Here is a 20,345-nt window from a genome sequence, read left to right on the forward strand (position 1 = left end):
GCAAACTCTAATTCTGAATACTAAAACAGCAGCGATGCAAATGAAACTTCTAAAAGTGTGCCTGTGCGTGCACAGAGCTCCGTACACTTCCTGTACACAGCGACACCCTTGTTGGCAGAGGCACCTGAATTGGACTCTGACATTGCCCATGAATATTCTGATTATAAAATCCGGCTTTTAGGAACCAGATGTCCTTAGCAGATTTTACTCAATTTAAGTTTTTGATTTAGTTCTCCCTTGAAAGTTTCAGTGCTGAATTATCATGGATATTTCTAGCTGGGGGTATTCGAGGTCTATAATTTAGTTGGAGACTAGGGACACCATTTGGTATAGGGAGTACGTTCTTGATTCCATGTTTTAGAAAGCATTGCTACCGCTTTGTTTGTCCACCTCTCTTTCCCTCATGATCAAGACAAATATAAAAATGGTTCTGACAATGTTTTTTCTTCTTGCCATAATTTTTCCCCTGAAAAGTGACCAGGTTTTGCTTCAATAATGTACATGTGGCAGACCCATATTTTCACATGTTTTCTGTAGTAAACAGCCCCAGGATGTCTATAACTTGCACTCTATTTCCTTGGTTGTACTGGAGCTAAAATTTTCATTTGGTATATGAACCATTTAAATAGAAATATTGTGGTTACACAATAAAACTAGCACAGGCTTATTAAATACAATTGGCAGTACAGATAAAACTAAGTAAAACATATACACTCTTAGCCCTACCCTATAAATTTAACCATTATTAATATTTTAGTTATCTATTCTGTTTCCTTATTCTGTGCAGGTTTGTATCTTTGAGATGTTATACATAAAAGTGCGGATTTACTTTACTGAACACTGCCATATCGCTTGGGTTCAAATTCTAGCTTGGCTTCTTGGTGCCTGCATGACCTTAGTAAAATTTTCTTAAGTTGCATAACCCACCTCTGAGTCTGCTTCCTCTTCTATAACAGAGGGATCCTAATAATGGCTACCTCATAGATTTCTAAATAGTCCATGAGACAATACAAGCAAAACACTCAATTGACTTTTCCTAGTGAAACTTAGGACAATGATAGAATAATAATATAAAAATAATTTAGAATATCTTAATACTTATTGAGTGCCAGGCACTGCTCGAGATACATCTTTCCTCCTCAGGAGATGAGACCTAACAGCATCATGTTATGGGAATGTTGCTGATTTTCAGGATAGTAAAGTCTGGCTTTGGTATTACTACTTTGAGCTGTCTAACTCAGGTTAAATTCACTTCACTAAATTTGACATCACCTCCCAACTGCTTTTTAATAAGAGTGGAGAAAAGATGATTGCTAATGACCTTCTCTACTCTATGCCCCAACAGAGATGTCAACTCGTAATCATGAGAGTTACTATAAATTATGCCCCAAAGGGGACAGAGAGAAGACAGAGAAGAGATAATGATGTTTCAGCGGGGTGTGAATCCGCACTGGCTTGAGAGATATCCTGAAGAAACCCTGGTTTAATGTCTCTTGCTCGGTTAAGAGTTTTACCTCAGATCATCACTCTGCTTTAACTCATTATTTAGCACCAAGTATTTGTTTTAAATGTTTGTTTACATCCCCAAACCCTCCCACTTCAGAATGATATGCTGTTGTTCTCATGTTAAAAATAGCCAATATTTTATGGTTTATTAAAATGAATCTGTGACAATTCGGAAGATCCACTTTCTGCAGAGGGGAGAAAAGCGTTGTGTTTAAACAGTGGAAGGAAAGAGTTAAGTTAGTGAAAAAAGAGAAATTCTGGAAGTTAGAGTTTTAGGGGGAAAGAGAGGTACAGAATGAGCAGAAAAACAGGCAAACGCTTTAGCGTATTTACATTTAGGTTCCCACAAAAGGGCAGGTGGCCAAGAACACAGAGTAAGGTACATCAGAATGGGGCTTAGGTTTTAATACAGGTGGTAATGGAACTGCTCAAGCCACTCGAAGACACACAGCATAGAAGACCCCATTTTGATGAGAAAAATAAACACAAAGGAAGTAAATAAAGCTCATCAGAGCAGGGCCAGTGCATGCTGGCTTTGGCCATTGTTAGAGATTTCAGAAAGATCTTGCGAAGTGCTTACACATCCAGGGGCTGAGCTCCTGAGAAAGGTCCTTCGCACGAAATACAAAGGGGTTTGCCTGAGCTTTTGTGAATTATAAGTCTTTTGCTTCTTCTGATAACTCTTGTCAAGTTATTTTAAGAAATTCCAGGAACCTTCTATCAATCTGCTCTACTCACTGGTATCAGGTCTGGCAACAACTCCCAAGTGACTGGGGAAAAGGGCGTCTCCCACACCTGTTGACACCCACTCGACTTACCCTAAAGGCTCAGTGATCTAGGTTCCTTCGATTCAAGTCTGCTTCTGGTCCTTACTATTGCTGCCAAGATTAGGCCGTAAGATTGGGTATACTGGTTGATAATATAACAAAAAGAGAAAATGAACTGGTTTGGTAACCATGATCTCTCTTTTGTTTCTAATATATTCTTGAAAAAATATAAAACATACAGAAAGAGTAACAAATAAAAAGTGTACCTCTCAAAACATTTTCACAAAATGTATACGGTCATGGAAACAGCTTGCTAGAACTATGAATTCCCCCATCCAAATGTCCATCCTCACAAAACTAGCCCCCAAAGGGAAACTAGTATTGCAATAAAAAAATAGATTATCTGCTCCGTGTTTTTTTATTTAACGTAATATAAGTGAAACTACCCAATGTCTGTGTGTGTGTGTGTGTGTGTGTGTGTGTGTGTTACTTTGTACTTAACATTTTAAGTGTGAGAATCACCCTTCTTGTCACGTAATGCTGAAGTTCATTTATTCGAATTAAATTACATGGATATATCTTGATCGATTTATCTATCCTACTGCTAATGAATAGTTAGGTTATTGGCAGTTTGGGGATTTAATGAATCTTATTATACAGCATACCCCCCTTATCCACAGTTTTGCTTTCTGCACCTTCAGTTCTATAGTCTGAAAGTAGAAGATGCTCCTTCTGATGTAAAGTCAGAAGGTCAATGCTAGCTTAACAGGACATCACAATGCTTACTCATTCCCCTTGCTTCATCTCATCACACAAGCATTTTATCATTTCACATCATCACAAGAAAGGGGAGTACAGTAAGATATTCTGAGAGAGAAAGCGTGCATAGTCATGTAACTTTTATTACAGTATATTGCCAAAAGTGTTCCCTTTTATTACTAGTCATTGTTGTTAATCTCTTACAGTGCCTAATTTATAAGCTAAACTTTATCACAGATTGATGTATATAGAAAAAAAACCATTATGTATAGGGTTTGGTACTCTCTGTGGCTTCAGGCATACGCCGGGGATCTGGAACTGTACCCCCGTAGATAAGGGGGAAGACTGTATATGCCCTCTTCTTCTGTAGAAAACTCTCACCTATTCCTTTTAGGGATCATATATATGCTTCTCTGGTGGGAATACAACTAGGAATATAATTACAGGGTGATAGGGTCCACTTACAACCCACCTTATTACAAACCGCCAAGCAGTTTTCCCACAGGTATATATCCACTTATATTCTATCACCGCATGGGTATTTCAGGTGCTCCATGTTCTTGCCAACATTGGGCATTGTCCTTTTGTTATTATTGTTTTCATTTTTACCTACTTGAATGGTGGTAGAATTAAAGGAATTTCATTGAAATCACATAATGAAAAGCATTCTTCTCAGATGAGGGCATTATACACAGAATATATTCCAAAGCATCCACACCAACATTATTAGAATTAGTGAATTTAACAAGATTGGTAGGTAAAAGATCAAGGGATAACAAACAACCGTAGCATAATATATCAAGTTACAGAATCACTGTTGTAGAGCTGAAACTAACGTAATATTGTGTGTCAACTGCCCTTCAATAAAGAAAAACCTGTAAAATGCAATTTAAAAATAGAATTTACTATGAAAATCAAAACATCAACTACTTCATCATATATCAAACAAAAGCAAGTAAGACTCCTATGTAGAAAGAAGCTATTTTTGAGGGAAAAAAAACTTTAACTAAATTAAAGAGTGGATGGTGGTGATGATTGCACAACAGTGTGGATGCATTTGATGCCACTGAACTGTATCCTGAAAAATGGTTACAATGGTAAATTTTATGTTATGTATATTTTACCACAATTAAAACAAAAACAAAAACAAGTAACATGTTCTTTGTTAGTCTCAGCCTTATAAAAATCCAGGAGTCTCAACATTACAATCTTCATCAAACCTCAACCAAATATAAACAGATTTTTGTGATCAGTGATTCTACAATTATGCAGAAAGGCAAAGGCCAAAAACAGAACAAACTTGGAGGACTTACAATACTGACTAAGAAGAACGTGTATAAAAGAATGGTGGCACGTAGAGTAATCATGGTATTATAATTAGGTCAGTACCATTTGGATACAAAGATAGATAAGTAGGAAAGGTCAAGAGCTTGATATGTGGACACTTGGATTATGACAAAGGTGATATGAAAGGGCAGAATTTTGAACAAGTGATGCTAATCAATCAGATAACAATTTGGAAAAAATATTAACTATGAACTAGGGTTTAAACCTTATGAAAAAATAATTTCAGGTAGATTATAGATCTAAATGTTAAAATAAGAGCGCTTCTAAAAGCAAACATACACATAAAAATCAGAGTTGGCAAAGATGTTTTAAATATCCAGTTATAAAGGAGAAGGTGCAAAAGTTACACTGCTTTAAAATTAGGAATTTCTGTGTATTTAAAATCCTCTTAAGATACTGAAAAGAGGAGTGCCTGGGTGGTTTAGTTCATAATCTCACAGTTCACGAGTTCGAGCCCCACATTGGACTTTGTGCTGACAGCTCAGAGCCTGGAGCTTAATTCAGATTCTGTGTCTTCCTCTCTGTGTGCCCCTCCCTTGTTCACAGTCTGTCTCTCTCTCTTAAAAATAGACATTAAATTTTTTTTTTTTTAATTATTGAGGACCATCCATGTGGGAGAGGAGAGAAGATGGCGGCATAGGAGGACGCTGGGCTCACCGCGCGTCCTGGTGATCACTTAGATTCCACCTACACCTGCCTAAATAACCCAGAAAACCGCCAGAGGATTAGCAGAACGGAGTCTCCGGAGCCAAGCGCAGACGAGAGGCCCACGGAAGAGGATAGGAAGGGTGGAGAGGCGGTGCGCGCTCCACGGACTGGCGGGAGGGAGCCAGGGCAGAGGGGCAGCTCGCCGGCCAAGCAGAGGCCCCGAGTCTGGCTGGCAAAAGCGGAGGGGCCTGACGGACTGTGTTCCCACAACAAGCGCGACTTAGCGTCTGGGAGGTCATAAGTGAAGAGCTCTGCTCAGAAAGTGGGAAGGCTGGAGGACAAAGGGAGGGAGAGCTGCTGAGCCCCCGGAAGACAGAGCTCAGTTTGGTGGGAAACAAAGGCGCTCGCCAGCGCCATCTCCCCTGCCCATCCCCCAGCCAAAATCCCAAAGGGAACAGGTTCCTGCCAGGGAACTTGCTCCCTCCGCACAAACACCCAACTCTGTGCTTCTGCAGAGCCAAACCTCCGGCAGCGGATCTGACTCCCTCCCGCTGCCACAGGGCCCCTCCTGAAGTGGATCACCTAAGGAGAAGCGAGCTAAGCCTGCCCCTCCTGCCCCTGTGCACCTTGCCTACCCACCCCAGCTAATACGCCAGATCCCCAGCATCACAAGCCTGACAGTGTGCAAGTAGCCCAGACAGGCCACACCACCCCACAGTGAATCCCGCCCCTAGGAGAGGGGAAGAGAAGGCACACACCAGTCTGACTGTGGCCCCAGCGGTGGGCTGGGGGCAGACATCAGGTCTGACTGCGGCCCCGCCCACCAACTCCAGTTATACACCACAGCACAGGGGAAGTGCCCTGCAGGTCCTCACCACGCCAGGGACTATCCAAAATGACCAAGCGGAAGAATTCCCCTCAGAAGAATCTCCAGGAAATAACAACAGCTAATGAGCTGATCAAAAAGGATTTAAACAATATAACAGAAAGTGAATTTAGAATAATAGTCATAAAATTAATCGCTGGGCTTGAAAACAGTATACAGGACAGCAGAGAATCTCTTGCTACAGAGATCAAGGGACTAAGGAACAGTCACGAGGAGCTGAAAAACGCTTTAAACGAAATGCATAACAAAATGGAAACCACCACGGCTCGGATTGAAGAGGCAGAGGAGAGAATAGGTGAACTAGAAGATAAAGTTATGGAAAAAGAGGAAGCTGAGAAAAAGAGAGATAAAAAAATCCAGGAGTATGAGGGGAAAATTAGAGAACTAAGTGATACACTAAAAAGAAATAATATATGCATAATTGGTATCCCAGAGGAGGAAGAGAGAGGGAAAGGTGCTGAAGGGGTACTTGAAGAAATCATAGCTGAGAACTTCCCTGAACTGGGGAAGGAAAAAGGCATTGAAATCCAAGAGGCACAGAGAACTCCCTTCAGACGTAACTTGAATCGATCTTCTGCACGACATATCATAGTGAAACTGGCAAAATACAAGGATAAAGAGAAAATTCTGAAAGCAGCAAGGGGTAAACGTGCCCTCACATATAAAGGGAGACCTATAAGACTCGTGACTGATCTCTCTTTTGAAACTTGGCAGGCCAGAAAGAATTGGCACGATATCTTCAGGGTGCTAGACAGAAAAAATATGCAGCCGAGAATCCTTTATCCAGCAAGTCTGTCATTTAGAATAGAAGGAGAGATAAAGGTCTTCCCAAACAAACAAAAACTGAAGGAATTTGTCACCACTAAACCAGCCCTACAAGAGATCCTAAGGGGGACCCTGTGAGAGAAAGTACCAGAGACATCACTACAAGCATAAAACATACAGACATCACAATGACTCTAAACCTGTATCTTTCTATAATAACACTGAATGTAAATGGATTAAATGTGCCAACCAAAAGACATAGGGTATCAGAATGGATAAAAAAACAAGACCCATCTATTTGCTGTCTACAAGAGACTCATTTTAGACCTGAGGACACCTTTAGATTGAGAGTGAGGGGATGGAGAACTATTTATCATGCGACTGGAAGCCAAAAGAAAGCTGGAGTAGCCATACTTATATCAGACAAACTAGACTTTAAATTAAAGGCTGTAACAAGAGATGAAGAAGGGCATTATATAATAGTTACAGGGTCTATCCATCAGGAAGAGCTAACAATTATAAATGTCTATGCGCCGAATACTGGAGCCCCCAAATATATAAAACAATTACTCATAAACATAAGCAACCTTATTGAGAAGAATGTGGTAATTGCAGGGGACTTTAACACCCCACTTACAGAAATGGATAGATCATCTAGACACACGGTCAATAAAGAAACAAGGGCCCTGAATGAGACATTGGATCAGATGGACCTGACAGACATATTTAGAACTCTGCATCCCAAAGCAACAGAATATACTTTCTTCTCGAGTGCACATGGAACATTCTCCAAGATAGATCATATACTGGGTCACAAAACAGCCCTTCATAAGTTTACAAGAATTGAAATTATACCATGCATACTTTCAGACTACAATGCTATGAAGCTTGAAATCAACCACAGGAAAAAGTCTGGAAAACCTCCAAAAGCATGGAGGTTAAAGAACACCCTACTAACGAATGAGTGGGTCAACCAGGCAATTAGAGAAGAAATTAAAAAATATATGGAAACAAACAAAAATGAAAATACAACAATCCAAACGCTTTGGGACGCAGCAAAGGCAGTCCTGAGAGGAAAATACATTGCAATCCAGGCCTATCTCAAGAAACAAGAAAAATCCCAAATACAAAATCTAACAGCACACCTAAAGGAACTAGAAGCAGAACAGCAAAGGCAGCCTAAACCCAGCAGAAGAAGAGAAATAATAAAGATCAGAGCAGAAATAAACAATATAGAATCTAAAAAAACTGTAGAGCAGATCAACGAAACCAAGAGTTGGTTTTTTGAAAAAATAAATAAAATTGACAAACCTCTAGCCAGGCTTCTCAAAAAGAAAAGGGAGATGACCCAAATAGATAAAATCATGAATGAAAATGGAATGATTACAACCAATCCCTCAGAGATACAAACAATTATCAGGGAATACTATGAAAACTTATATGCCAACAAATTGGACAACCTGGAAGAAATGGACAAATTCCTGAACACCCACACTCTTCCAAAACTCAATCAGGAGGAAATAGAAAGCTTGAACAGACCCATAACCAGCGAAGAAATTGAATCGGTTATCAAAAATCTCCCAACAAATAAGAGTCCAGGACCAGATGGCTTCCCAGGGGAGTTCTACCAGACGTTTACAGCAGAGATAATACCTATCCTTCTCAAGCTATTCCAAGAAATAGAAAGGGAAGGAAAACTTCCAGACTCATTCTATGAAGCCAGTATTACTTTGATTCCTAAACCAGACAGAGACCCAGTAAAAAAAGAGAACTACAGGCCAATATCCCTGATGAATATGGATGCAAAAATTCTCAATAAGATACTAGCAAATCGAATTCAACGGCATATAAAAAGAATTATTCACCATGATCAAGTGGGATTCATTCCTGGGATGCAGGGCTGGTTCAACATTCGCAAATCAATCAACGTGATACATCACATTAACAAAAAAAAAGAGAAGAACCATATGATCCTGTCAATCGATGCAGAAAAGGCCTTTGACAAAATCCAGCACCCTTTCTTAATAAAAACCCTTGAGAAAGTCGGGATAGAAGGAACATACTTAAAGATCATAAAAGCCAATTATGAAAAGCCCAGAGCTAACATCATCCTCAACGGGGAAAAACTGAGAGCTTTTTCCCTGAGATCAGGAACACGACAGGGATGCCCACTCTCACCGCTGCTAACATAGTGCTGGAAGTTCTAGCATCAGCAATCAGACAACAAAAGGAAATCAAAGGCATCAAAATTGGCAAAGATGAAGTCAAGCTTTCGCTTTTTGCAGATGACATGATATTATACATGGAAAATCCGATAGACTCCACCAAAAGCCTGCTAGAACTGATACAGGAATTCAGCAAAGTTGCAGGATACAAAATCAATGTACAGAAATCAGTTGCATTCTTATACACTAACAATGAAGCAACAGAAAGACAAATAAAGAAACTGATCCCATTCACAATTGCACCAAGAAGCATAAAATACCTAGGAATAAATCTAACCAAAGATGTAAAGGATCTGTATGCTGAAAACTATAGAAAGCTCATGAAGGAAATTGAAGAAGATTTAAAGAAATGGAAAGACATTCCCTCCTCATGGATTGGAAGAATAAATATTGACAAAATGTCAATACTACCCAAAGCTATCTACACATTCAATGCAATCCCAATCAAAATTGCAACAGCATTCTTCTTGAAACTAGAACAAGCAATCCTAAAATTCATATGGAACCACAAAAGGCCCCGAATAGCCAAAGGAATTTTGAAGAAGAAGACCAAAGCAGGAGGCATCACAATCCCAGACTGTAGCCTCTACTACAAAGCTGTCATCATCAAGACAGCATGGTATTGGCACAAAAACAGACACATAGACCAATGGAATAGAATAGAAACCCCAGAACTAGACCCACAAACGTATGGCCAACTCATCTTTGACAAAGCAGGAAAGAACATCCAATGGAAAAAAGACAGCCTCTTTATCAAATGGTGCTGGGAGAACTGGACAGCAACATGCAGAAGGTTGAAACTAGACCACTTTCTCACACCATTCACAAAAATAAACTCAAAATGGATAAAGGACCTGAATGTGAGACTGGAAACCACCAAACCCTAGAGGAGAAAGCAGGAAAAGACCTCTCTGACCTCAGCCGTAGCAATCTCTTACTCGACACATCCCCAAAGGCAAGGGAATTAAAAGCAAAAGTGAATTACTGGGACCTTATGAAGATAAAAAGCTTCTGCACAGCAAAGGAAACAACCAACAAAACTAAAAGGCAACCAACGGAATGGGAAAAGATATTTGCAAATGACATATCGGACAAAGGGCTAGTATCCAAAATCTATAAAGAGCTCACCAAACTCCACACCCAAAAAACAAATAACCCAGTGAATAAATGGGCAGAAAACATGAATAGACACTTCTCTAAAGAAGACATCCAGATGGCCAACAGGCACATGAAAAGATGTTCAGCGTCGCTCCTTATCAGGGAAATACAAATCAAAACCACACTCAGGTATCACCTCACGCCAGTCAGAGTGGCCAAAATGAACAAATCAGGAGACTATAGATGCTGGAGAGGATGTGGAGAAACGGGAACCCTCTTGCACTGTTGGTGGGAATGCAAATTGGTGCAGCCGCTCTGGAAAGCAGTGTGGAGGTTCCTCAGAAAATTAAAAATAGACCTTCCCTATGACCCAGCAATAGCACTGCTAGGAATTTACCCAAGGGATACAGGAGTACTGATGCATAGGGGCACTTGGACCCCAATGTTCATAGCAGCACTCTCAACAATAGCCAAATTATGGAAAGAGCCTAAATGTCCATCAACTGATGAATGGATAAAGAAATTGTGGTTTATATACACAATGGAATACTACGTGGCAATGAGAAAAAATGAAATATGGCCTTTTGTAGCAACGTGGATGGAACTGGAGAGTGTGATGCTAAGTGAAATAAGCCATACAGAGAAAGACAGATACCATATGGTTTCACTCTTATGTGGATCCTGAGAAACTTAACAGGAACCCATGGGGGAGGGAAAGGGAGAAAAAGAAAAAAAAAAAAAGAGGTTAGAGTGGGAGAGAGCCAAAGTATAAGAGACTGTTAAAAACTGAGAACAAACTGAGGGTTGATGGGGGGTGAGAGGGAGGGGAGGGTGGGTGATGGGTATTGAGGAGGGCACCTTTTGGGATGAGCACTGGGTGTTGTATGAAAACCAATTTGACAATAAATTTCATATATTAAAAATAAATAAATAAATAAATAAATAAATAAAAATTATTGAAAAAAAAATTGTTTTAAGATATTGAAAAGAGAAGCCAGAGGGAAAAAAAAATGTTTGCAACATATAGAAACATTAATAGATGAGTGCCCATAATATATAAATATCTTCCAGAAATGAATAAGTAGGACAATCTAATATTAAAATGAGAAAAAATCTTGACTACTGGGCATTTAACAATGACAGGAGCACCTGGGTGGCTGTCAGTTGAGTAACTGACTCCTGATTTCAACTCAGGTCATGATCCCAGGGTCATGGGATTGATCCCCTATAGGGCCCAGCACTGAGTGTGGAGAATGCTTAAGATTCTTTCTCCCTCTGCTCCTCTCCCCCACTTGCATTCTGTCCAAAATTAAAAAAAAAAAATTGCGCAAGGTTAAGAAAAAACAGTGAAGGACAAACTCTTGTGTATTTATAAGATTTGGTAATTTCAATGGCTATTTCAATGAAAAGAATTTTTAGCATCTTCAAATTTAATTATGGATTAATGTGTGCATCAAACAAAAGTAAATAAAATATTTAGAGCAAAACAAAAACAATTCCAACTACATTTCTTCTCTGAGGGTTCCCTTATTTAGTAAGATACTGATTTTACTGTGACAAGGACATAAACATTATAATTTTATTATCTCTCTCACTAAACAAAAATTCTCTTTAATAGTGAATAATTGCAGCAAATTTATAATATCTGTAAAATAATGTCAGGTATATTTATTTCATTAAAATTAACTCCCAAATATTTTAATTTCACCTGTTAGATAATAACTTGAAAACTATATTGAAATTAACTTAATTGATTTTCTAAATGAAGCATGTGGCCTCATTAATATAGGACCAGTATCATTTATTTACTTATTTTCAAGTTCACTGATAGTTTTCTGCCAGCACAAATCTGTGTTTGACACCCTGTAGTTAAGTTTCCTTCTTTTCTGTCATTGCATTTTTTCAACACTAGAATTTCAATTTGGTTCTTTTATTATGATTGTTGCTTTATTATGATCACTATTATTAATATATCTTTGTTGATGTTCTCTACTTGTTGAGACTTGGTCACTATACATTTCTTTAATTCTTTTTTTTTTTTCAACGTTTATTTATTTTTGAGACAGAGAGAGACAGAGCATGAACGGGGGAGGGGCAGAGAGAGAGGGAGACACAGAATCGGAAGCAGGCTCTAGGCTCTGAGCCATCAGCCCAGAGCCCGACGCGGGGCTCGAACTCACGGACCACGAGATCGTGACCTGGCTGAAGTTGGACGCTTAACCGACTGCGCCACCCAGGTGCCCCTGCATTTCTTTAATTCTTTGAACATAGTTTAACTCTCTATTTTCTGTGTAAGAACCATACTTAATTTTTTATCAGGCCTCAAATATTTTTGTTGTTGAAAATGAACAATTTTAGGTAATATATCCTAGTAATTTTGAAATCAGGTCTCACCCACATAGAGTTTCATTTGCTGAGCTTTTGTTTTCTTGTGATTATTATTATTATTTTTTTTACTCTCCTGGACTTCTGGAGATTTTGCATTCCCAGCATTATAAAGTCACTGAGTCCTCTGTTTCCTTTTTTTTTTTTTTTTTTTTTTAGGTTCCTGTTTGTATTTCTAAGCCTAGCTTCTAAAAGGTTACCTAAGTCACCACAACTTAGTGTTTAGTCAATGAATAAGAATTTTTCTCTAAATACCTTGAGCCAGTAAGCCCCCACCTTTTGCCAAGGGGAACTCTGAAGGTGAGCTGTCACATTTCAGGAAATTTACAATTCAGCCCTAGCTTTCACTTTACTTCAAGATCAGCCAGAGGTGAACTACTACAGGCTCACCTCTTTTCCTCACTCATTCTTGGGCATGTGAACAGTCCTGCACATGTGCACGGACTTCTAGATCCCCAGAAGTATGTGCAAGTTTTTCAAAGTCTCCTAGGTCATCCACTTTCCTGGGTCTTCCCTTCTGATTTTTCACCAAACTCTTTTGGACCTCAACTGAAATCTCAGCCTTAGGTAGCTGCAATGTTAATCATTGAGTCAATTTCTCATTTCTTGGCAACTCTCTGTAAATGGGGCTTTTCCATTTGAGCAGTGAGACTCATCTAAATATAAACTGTATTCTGGAATGGGGCTTTTTTAGGGCTCCAAAAGAAATCAGGCACTCTGTTGGATATGACACCATAGGCTTTTTGTTACCACCACTCCATCAAGCTGGATACCAGGGGGATGGCATTAGTCCCAAGTTAGAATACAATAGATGCTGCCATTCATATTGAGAGCCAGTAGTTTTTCTGGAATAAATACAGTAAATGCCTGTGATTCATTTCCAGAGTTCTCAAAGAGTAGATTTTGACAGTGTTGCTATTATCTCATTGCTTTCTTTTGGTAGCAGATACATCAAGGATCTAACTCCACCATTCTAGAAGTCCTGCTTGACCAGTAACATTTGTATGTTTGCCAAAGTTCTCCAGCGGAGTTGACAAATGGAAACATTCAGCTATGGCTTCAGTGTTACAAAAAGACTTTTCTTAGGACTCCTCACCTGTTATATATGATGTGCTTTAAAGGGAGGTGCTAATTATGTACATCCAGAGAAAAATTTGAAAAAGGAAATAAGAAAAACTGATTTAGAAAAATAATCATTTGGGGAACCTGGGTGGCTCAGTTGGTTAAGCGTCTGACTTCGCTCAGGTCATGATCTCACGGTCCGTGGGTTCGAGCCCTGCGTCGGGCTCTGGGCTGACAGCTGGGAGCCTGGAGCCTGTTTCGGATTCTGTGTCTCCCTCTTTCTCTGACCCTCCCCTATTCATGCTCTCTCTCTCTGTCTCAAAAATAGATAAATGTTAAAAAAAAATTTTTTAATAAAAAACAAAAGAAAAATCATTTGATCTAAATAATGAGTCATGACTCACATAGGAATATATCAACACACATTGGTGTATGCACTAAATTCTTAGTTTTGTGCTCAAACTTATGGAAATAACAGCTAATTTTTAAAGTAGGGGCTGAAGATTTTCAGTAGATTCTGGATTTCTAGTTTTCCTATTGTCAGTAATATCATTGTAGTTCCAATATCATAAAGTAAATGTTGACAAACTCCTTGCACATCTTAAAAATTCATCATCTCTTGTGAAATGGAAATTCAATAAGTGACATTTCACTAGAAATATATTCTATTTTCTAGGTCATTCGTTCGAAGACAGTTCGTTAAAAAAAAAAATTCTAAAACTGTGATTCATCGTTCATATAAACAAACATTTGCAGGTGATTTTAAATTTACAAACCTGCTGATAATCAACGACTTTGACTTCCCCCCAAACAACAATTTCATATAGTTTGTGACAGATGGTGTCACTCACCCAGTATGCAAAGTATGTTCACTATTATATGCAAGCTTTAGAGCAGTTCATTTGTAGCCTTTAATCCCCAACACATTTTACACATGACGTTTTTGAAAGGAAGATGTTGATTTAAAGTACAACTGGGAAAGTATAGGAAAAAAGGAAAAGGATTGTCACTGGTTGATTTTCAATTTAACTACATTGAGATAACTTTGTTTTTGAGACATGTATCTCATGCACTACTGAACAAGAACATGGCAGAAAATGAAAGCACAAAATACAGGTCTTTAAATCCATCCGAAGATACTTTAACTAATTATAAATAATATTACCTCTTTTAAAAACCTGGAGCAAATGTCAAACCACACAAGGTTACTGGTGCAAGCGGGAACTATCCTAGGATAACTAAGAGGTGTTCACTGTACAGACAAATATTTGAAAAGATGTCCAAGCTCATTAATCATCCAGGACATGCAAATTAAAAACAAGTATCTTCTGAAAAAAATGAAGTTCTATCTGGACAGATTATTGTTTTAATGACCTGACTATCTGCTTCTGACTTTGCTCCACTACTATCTCAACAACAGTGTGATTTTTTTTATAGTATATTCATTGTTTTATTCTTTTTTTTTTAAAGATGTTAGTTTTTTTTTTTTTTAATGTTTGTTTATTTTTGAGAGAGACAGAGACAGAATGCGAGTGGGTTAGGGGCAGAGAGAGAGGGAGACACAGAATCTGAAGCAGGCTCCAGGCTCCGAGCTGTCAGCCCAGAGCCCGACGCGGGGCTCGAACTCACAAGCTGTGAGATCATGACCTGAGCCATAGTCGCATGCTCAACTGACTGAGCCACCCAGGGGCCCGCCCCTTCATTGTTTTATTCTTAAAGGATGGAACAGTCCCTGACACAGAGTAGGTCCTTATATTTATGAAGTGGTAAGAGTAAATAATTTCTTAATACAAACAAATTGAGCTGGAAGAATTGTTTAAAATCAGATAGTCCATTTATTCCTGTGGTTAAACCTAAGTCAAATATATTGTTTCCAATTGACATTCTGGAAATTCATCGAGATGGTAGTAAGTTAACCACTAACATACAATGAGTACCCAGCTGGACTATTTGGGAACCCTAGAACACCTAGTTCTCTTTTAAAATGTCCAAATGTAGTTGAGATAGTCAATTATCTAATTTGGCTTCATTAATACTGTATGGGCATAAAAATATAAATATAGGTTGTTTATTACATTGGGCCTAAAAAAAAACTAAAAACAAACAAAAAATAAGCAAGGTCAAGTATGAACTCATGGGAGAAATTCTATTGCCTTTGACAAAGCAAGATGCCCACCACAGAGAGACATTTGGTCATTACTGACAAGTAAATTGATTAATTTAATCTAACCACTCAGTATTGAAGCCTCAGCTCTAGTATTTCTGACACAGTCTTTCTTCTCAAGAATTATAATCAAAGAGGAGTTTGAGAACCACGGCACAGAAATGCATCCAGCAACTTGAAAATGTCATGGAGTTAATGAATATGCTGTTAATTATTATTTTTTAAATGTTTATTTTTTATTTTGAGAGAGACAGAGAGTATAAGCTGGAGTAGGAGCAGACAGAGAGGCAGAGAAAGAATCCCAGGCAGGCTCGGCAATGTCAGCACAGAGCCTGACGCAAGGCTTGATCACACAAACCATGAGATCGTGACCTGAACTGAAATCAAGTCAGACGTTCAAGTGACTGAGTCACCAAGGCGCCCCAATATGCAGTTAATTAAAATGATGTTTATCAGTGCTCATACTAAATATATCTTTTAGATTAAGTTTACGAGGTTAAATCCCCTTCACAAAAATTTCAGCAGTTTCTATCGAAATTGCTCAGTGAAGAAAAGAAAGAATTTATGTGCACTGGATATTTATAACAATCAATTTGGGTCTATACTATTTTTAGTTGATTTATAGCAGGTCAGAATTCTTTAATTATTGGCAGGCATTCTGCTAATACACTAGAATTCTTAAGGCTGTTACTCAAGTCATCTTATAGGGATTGTATTTTAAAAGCCTTCCCTATATGGGTAACCTGGGATATGTCAATGATACACTCTGGATGACATTCTGTCACTATGGAGAAAGTAAATGATTCTTCAAGTAACTGCCAGAGATACTACCGAGTATTTTCTTGTTGTTTTCTACTTTTCCATCACATGCTGAAAATAAATTTTAAAAACTGAGTCTTTGCTCATTTAAATGTATCTCAAATGATTACTTATCCCATAAGAACATAAAAATTATGTTAAAAAAGTTGGAAAAGACAAAAAACAAATTCAGAAAGTCATATGAATAATATAACTACATCTGTGTTTTATCAATAAAACTTGATGAGGCAGAAATTATATTTTCTCCCAGAGGCACTAGAACTGGTGTACTCATAATACTATGATTGTATTCCTGGTGTCATGAACGAGGTTAAAAACTATATCTACGGCATTATTCCCAGCATCCAGAATACTAATGTACTAGCAGGGGGTTATCTCTTCTGGGCTGGAAGGATTGAATTTGGGAAAATGAGAAGAATGTGGGTAATTAATCTAATTCAGACACCTGGAAACTTTTTAAAATGAAATACTACCTATGTAAGTAACCCTTTTCTTTCCTCTTAAAATAGCTTAGTCTGCTGTGTCAGGTTGACAATGGAGGCTCAATCTGAGCTACAGACACACATCAGCTTATATCAAATTGGTTTTCAATGAAAATCTATGTAACGATGATTTGAAAAGCTAATTAAAATGCAGATTCCCTGGCCACATGCTTAAAAGTAATGACTCACAATCTCTGCCAAGTGGCCCAAATAGTTATAATTTTAACTAGCTTCCCTGGTGATTTTGCTAGCTAGTCACTAAGAATGTGCAATACTCTACTTACTACCAATGGTTCTCAAACTTTACCATGCACCAGAATTACTCCAGGACTTGTTAGACTACAGGTTGCTGGTCCCACCCAGTTTCTAATTTGTCATATATGAAGTGCAATTTGGGAGAGAGTATGTCTAACAAATTCTCAGGTGAGACTAATGCTACTAACCAAAGAGCAATGGTTTGAGAACCTCTGCTCCACAAGAATGCTTTTCAAACTAAAGCGAACGCAAGAATTCACCTGAAGATTCTGTTAAAACAAAGATTCTTAAGTCCTACCTCCAGAAATTTTGGTTCAGTAGGTCCGGAGTGGGGCCTGACAACATATTTCTAACAAGTTCCTAGATAATGACTTACAGTGCTCTGTTAAGAACTACAAATCTTCAACTCCATTAAAACACTTGGACTATGGAATTGAGTCAATTACTTCCCCCCTGATTTGTCTATAGATTTCCAGTTCATCAAATATAATGAAAAACGCTAAAAGAAAAAAAATGCTTTCACTTCTATTAGCAGCAGTGCAGTTATGCACAAATTGTGTTCTAAAGGATGGTCGCAGGTTACCTACGTTCACTATTTCAGGACCCTACTCATCACACAACCAGATAAACTGAATCTCTTCCTATCCAACTAGCAATCCCAAAGCCTTGTTCTGATTGTGTGTCCACTGGTGGGAACAGTAAAGAAGAGATAGATCAAGCACCCAACGGGGTAGCTGTCACCACAGATTAAGCCTCTGGGTGTGGTATGGGAGACTAGCCAGCAGGATGCATGGCATCAGTTAAAAAATTTAAAAAAAAAAGAAAAGAAAATGAAACAAAATATACCCAAAAGAGTACTGCTGTCAGTAAGAAGCAAATATCTGATTTTAAAAACTGTGTAAGTCAAAGTGAGTGAACACACAGAGTAATGTCTCATTTTGTTCAAAATAATATTTTCTCTTGCACTAAAAATGACTACAATCAATAATATATTAATAGAAAATTGGTATACATTTTTGAGGGGGAAAATTCACAAATTATGTACCTTTCAAGACCAGTCAAGGAAAGATAATCTAATTTTTTCCCAAATGTTTCTGGCTCAAAGTTTTCTGGTCAATGATCTACAATAACAAGCAAATAATAGAGAACATGATGAATATATTGTTTCTGGAATTTCAGCAAATAAAAAAAATTATCACAATAAGGAAAAAATAATGTTATTACAAATGACATATTATCTATTTGTAAATGTAATGTGCAAGCTGGCCTATTAAATTTTTTTAACATTCTTCAGAACTGTCATGAGCCAAAATAATGGTTCACTTCTTTGGTGGTGCCACTTCTCAAAACACTGAATAGTATTCTGATCACTAATAAATAATAATAGTTGGATCTATTTTCTAAAAGTTTTCATCTTTTTAAAATAATTTTTTTAAATCTTTATTTGTTTTTGAGGAAGGGGGTGGGAACAGAGAGACAGAGTCAGACACAAAATCCAAAGCAGGCCCCAAGCTGTCAGCACAGAGCCTGACATGGGGCTCGAACCCACAAACTGTGAGACCATGACCTGAACTGAATTCAAACACTTAGCTGACTGAGTCACCCAGGTGCCCCCAAACTTTTCATCTTAAAGGGAATGTCCTATGACTACCATCCCCTCTCCACCCCCAAATACCCACGGGCGAGCATGAAAATGCAGCTCTGTTGTTATAATGAACATCAATGGGGGAAACAGATAGAAATATATTTATGCAAAGTGAAAGGGAACAAAACGTATTTTGCAACGGGCCTGGTTTCAGTCATAGACAAACAGAAGGCAGACAATTATTTACAAGAGATACAATTCAAAATCTCATTTAACTGAGAGAACAATTTGCAAGAAATTCATTTTATAAATGAAAATACTGTAGGCGAAGGACAGTCTAATACCTGGCTCATCTGGAAGCTTATAGGAATTATGCCTGGTTCTTTATGTATATTATCCAATTTTGTTTTTAGGATGATAATCTAGAAAGTTGACCTCTGGGAAACTGAAGCAACTCTCACAATTTAGAAAAATACCCGCTTCAAGGTTTCTGGACTACAATCAAGGGGTTCAATTAGCCCTATGCTTCGCATATAAGATATAGAGGTAATTAAATATTAATATTTAAATAATTATTTAATATTTAAATAATTAAAATATATGTATATATATGAGATGTGTATATATACAAAAATATGATTTTATACACGTATATATACACACATATATTTTATATATGTATATGTATTTGGACAAGGTATATATATGTACAAATGTATGGTACTATTTACTATGTATGGGATAATATATTTATACTTATGTTCTTTCAATGAGAATAATTCAAAATAGAGGGGTACCTGGGTGGCTCAGTTGGTTAAGCATCTGACGTCCACTTAGGTCACAATCTCCTGATGTGTGAGTTCAAGCCCCATATCGGGCTCCATGCTGACAGTATACAGCCTGCTTAGGATTCTTTCTCTCTTCCTCTCTCTGTGCCCCTCTGCCCCCTGCGTGCGCGCATGCTTTCTGTCTCTCTCAAAAATAAATAAACTTAAAAAGAAAAAAGAACAATTCAAGATAGATACTGATGATTAAAGACATTTTAATTTATGGCTTTGGAATGGTATTACTGAAATGACACAGGTCTGGACTTACGCCCCTTTGAATAAAATATTGCATTTATATCAGCAATGATCCTTTGTCCATCTCTAAAGTATTATCAAAAGATATTTCCCTTGTCACAGGAGATATAAATTTGTATTTCTAAAATAAATGGGATACGTTTAAAAACCTGCTTTGCAAACTTTTGGACACACAATGTCAAGCTGGCAAGTATATCTACAGGGATGTAAGACATATACTATAACAATTATTACTGATAGCATTATCTTATTTCAAGTTAACTTAGAGATACTTGCAAGAAATACTAGAATATTTCAAGTTTATTGGCAGTTTTGTATATTAAAATGAAATGGTGTTAGTTTTTAGGGAACTGTTAGATTTATGGAAACTTTTCTTGAAATGTATCATGAGTCTTCCAAGGGATGTATAAACTGGAAAAGAAAAAGAAATTATGAAACCTAGTGACCAAAGATGTGTTTTCAAAAGCCAAGAGTCAGAGATAAAATTTTAGGAGATTATGATAATATTGA

This window comes from Prionailurus bengalensis, chromosome E2 (genome assembly GCF_016509475.1).
Source record: "Prionailurus bengalensis isolate Pbe53 chromosome E2, Fcat_Pben_1.1_paternal_pri, whole genome shotgun sequence".
Classification (NCBI taxonomy): domain Eukaryota; kingdom Metazoa; phylum Chordata; class Mammalia; order Carnivora; family Felidae; genus Prionailurus; species Prionailurus bengalensis.